Source organism: Tenrec ecaudatus, chromosome 1 (assembly GCF_050624435.1).
Source record: "Tenrec ecaudatus isolate mTenEca1 chromosome 1, mTenEca1.hap1, whole genome shotgun sequence".
Lineage (NCBI taxonomy): Eukaryota > Metazoa > Chordata > Mammalia > Afrosoricida > Tenrecidae > Tenrec > Tenrec ecaudatus.
Window position 1 is genome coordinate 227,424,592 of NC_134530.1, and position 3,874 is coordinate 227,428,465.

The 3,874-nt window shown below is 42.9% G+C and overlaps 1 pseudogene; it reads right to left on the bottom strand.

Annotated features, from left to right (window-relative positions):
• Positions 1-346: 346 nt before the first annotated feature.
• On the bottom strand, positions 347-1,176 carry LOC142439821 (sesquipedalian-2-like; annotated as a pseudogene).
• Between the last annotated feature and the right edge of the window lie 2,698 nt (positions 1,177-3,874).

The following is a 3,874-nucleotide window of genomic DNA, read 5'->3' on the forward strand; positions in this document are numbered from 1 at the left end:
CAGAGCTTCAGCCTCCAGCTAGCCCGAGTCAAGGTTGAGGTCAAGGTCAGGCTGCCTAAGGTCACCAGTTGGAGGGAGGCATGGGGGGCCGCCCAGGGTCATGTAACATCTCCTTTCTTCCAAGCCACTAATCTTAGAAGAGAGAGTCGGGGGTGGCCACTTCCCTCTCTGGGTCTTAGGGCATAAAGGAGCTGGAAGCAGTGTTTCCTAAATCCCTTCCTGACACAGTATGGATCTAAAACCTGGAGATGCCCACAGTAAAAGCAGGAAAGAAACGCCGCCCCCCTCCCCAAAGCAACCAACCTTGAGAAAGAGTAAACATTCCATTCAGACAGCCCAGGTGTCCCTACCAGTAGGACAGCGGCCGACCCCAGGCCCAGGGCCTGCCCTTGTTCTCACGTGCTGGCCGGCCCCCCTGGGCCCTCTGCAGCCACCCCTGCCGCAGTTCCAGGATCTCCTGGTCATACCAGTCATACAGTGTGGAGAAGCAGGCGGTCTCAGGGGACACGGGGCTCTGTCCCCTGCCTCAGAGGAGGCTAGCAGGGCCTGGCAACTCTCACTCGGCCGAGGCCTACCCTGATAGCCTGCTACCCCTTCCCTCAACAGAGTCCCCAGGGCAGCAGTCCTTGGAGGGAGGGGGGGGGGGTTGGCTGTTGTCTAAGCGCAAACTGTGCTCAGAAGCCTGGGGCTTAGAGTGTCGGGCTGCACCGGCCTTCCAGGGTGACTGGCGGTGCAGGGCCAGGCTCTGGCGGGCATCTCGCAACTGGTCCTCCAGCTCACGTACCACTAGGCGCATGTAGCTGAAACTGGCCCTAGAGAGCACCTTCACCCAGGCCTCCTGGGCCGCTGGCCCCTCCTCGGCCAGCAGGTAGGGCCGCACTCCAGGGGCGTCGAAGCGGATAGCGAAGGCAAACACTTCAGACACCGGGCCTCGGCCAGCTCCACGGTGCAGCCTTTCAGCACCTCCAGGCTGAGCAGGACCTGGCCCTCAGGACTCAAAGGAGAACAGCAGGTTGCCCTTGAGGACAAACCAGCATCTTCGGCCAGCACCACAGACCTGGGTGGACTTCCTGGGCCCCTCGCGCCCCTCCACCCCTCCAGGCGCAGGAAGCCTGCGTGGTCCGCAGGGGAGTCCCTCCTCGCATAGTGGACCACATTTCTCTCATTCAGCCTCATGGCTCCTGCTGGGGTCCCCGGACAGCACCAGGATCCACTGAAGGAGGTCTCTTGCCACGCCGCTGAGTCCTTTGGCCACCTGGTTCCCAGGGAGCCTCCGTGCTGCCCGGGGTGGCCACGGCCCAAGTTCCCCATGTCCATTTGTACTTTCAGAGTATCAGATTTTGCATTTAAACCTTGAAGCCATTTTAAACTTATTCTGGCATGAGATTTAAATTTGAAAAATTTCCCTAGTGACATAGTTTGCCAATGAAATTTATTGAGTAATCCACCCTTTCCAATGATATGTAATGGAAATGATCATATTCCAAATTTCATCATATAAATCTTTAGGTATGTTTTGGACTTCTAGCTTTGTCCTCCTGAGATATCAATTTATTCAAGTATCAGAACCAACAGTGTACAAAAAGCAACTTTATAATATATTTTAATAGCTGGTAATGCAAATTATTCTCTTTAACACTTTAATTTTTAATTTTCTTCCTTTTCTTTTTTGCTGATTTTTCCATTTGAATTATAGAATCAGCTCAGCTGGTTCCCAAACTAAACCTTGATACTTCCATTGGGGGTTATAGTTTATTGTATTATATACAGACTGAAATTTAGAATAACTGATGGTTTTATGTTATCAAGTGTTTCTATACCCTCAGATGTTATATCTAGCAATTTGGATGAGTTGTCACATATCTGCAGTAGCATACAACATATTTCTAATTAAATGTGTTACTGGGCATTTTATATTTTTTACAAAGCAACTGTAACTGCATTCTTTCCTTTTGTAGCAGCCTTAAGTGTTTACTCTTTTTATGTAAGAATGATATTGATTTTCTTCCCTTTTATCTCCCCAAATTCTCTTGTTTATAATAGATAATTAGTTACACCATATGTAAATAAGAATAACTTTACAAATTCTTCTCTAATTTGTATGCCTCTAATTTCTTCCTTTTGTATGACTGCACTTGCTAACCCTTGCAGATGAAGTTGATTAACAGTGGTGAGATAGGATGTCATTGTCTCGTTCCTGGCTTCAATGCTTTCTGACTGTTAATTCTCCTAGTGTTTGCCAAGGGAGCATAAGGCTGGCTTTGCAGCTAAACTGTTATATACATATATTATATATACAATATGTATATATATACAATATGTTATATACGATATAGGTCTATTACAGTTTTATTGGAACATAATCCACATATTATACAATTTAATAGATTAATAATACCAAGAGGGTTGTACAATCATTACCACAATCAATTTCAAAGCATTTTCTTGTTTCTTGTACTCATTATTAGCTCCCCGTGTCCCTGCGATACATATACTAAATTCCATCAAAGAAAGTCCATCTCTTCCTATTTGGATCACCTTTATCTTTGACCCCTCACACTCATCTTAGAGACCCAACTGCCACATCTTTCTCCCAAGGAGTGCCTGGTGGATTTGAACTAGCCATGCATTTAACCACCAGACCACCACGATTTATTCCAAAGAAGATGGCTATGCAATAATCCCACCCTTTGCTTCTTAAAAATGTGTTTTGTTTTTATTAGTTTCCTAAGATCCCTGATAGAATTGGGCTGCTAAGGGCAAGGTAGGTAGTTCAAATCCACCTGCTGCCCCATGGGGGAAAGGTGAGACTACCTTCGTGTAAAAATGCACAGCCTTAGAAACCTTAGGGGCCAGTTCTTCTCTGTCCTCCAGGGTTAGTATAGATGAGAGTTGACGGGAAGGCAGTTGTTTTTCATTTTAAAGCTCCAACCTTCTACTCACGGAATCAACTTCACTTTGTCGGAGTGATTTTATCTTTTAATTTATGTAGGATTTTTGCATCACTATTGATGTATGAGGTCCATACGTAGTTTTTATTTTGTTTTCTGTTGATCTTTACAGGGTTTTGATGTAAAGTTTCATTAAAAGGTTATTCCAAGGTTTTCAAAGGATTCCTTCCCAACCCTTGTACCATGGTCCATGTTCTGGAACAAGTTAAATAAGTTTCTGTTCTTTACAGGTTTAGTAACATTTCTAAAACTGGACATTTAGTCTCAGTGTGAGAGAGGATAGAGGCTAATATTCATCCTATTTTAGTTATTGTAATTAGTCGATTCAGGCCAATTTTTCTACTATATTTTCCTTTAAAATGTATATACCATTCTATCTAGGTTTTCCATTTTATTTGTATAAAACTAATCTCAATAACTCATTGTAATTTTCCTCTGTATCTTTGATGCTACCCTATAACATTTCTTTTTGTATGTTTCGCCCCCCCCTTTTGTTTCTTGATCAGATTAGTCATCAATTTGTTTTTTATACTTCAGAATTAGCATTTTAATTTATTTCCTTTTTTTCTTGATGCATTTTTCACGCTCTGAACATTTTTTCTCTATTTTATTGTGCCATGCTAAATCATATTTTATTGTGTTTTGCTAAATCATTGTATCTTTTGGCCTGAATTTTTGTATCATTTTCAGTGTGTGTTTGCTTCACAGATATATTTTCTATACATTCCTCTGATTTACTAGTATTGTTTTTTTTAAAGAGCACACTACTAGTATTGTTTTTTTGAAGCAAAATATTTGATCATTAATTTTCACAATCTCTACTGGCTCCTTTGTATAACTTTGACCTTTGAAGTTTATTTTCTATCTTTCCTAAACCAGCAGTTGACTGGAGTGTGATATTGGGAGAAGTTAAGGCCATATCC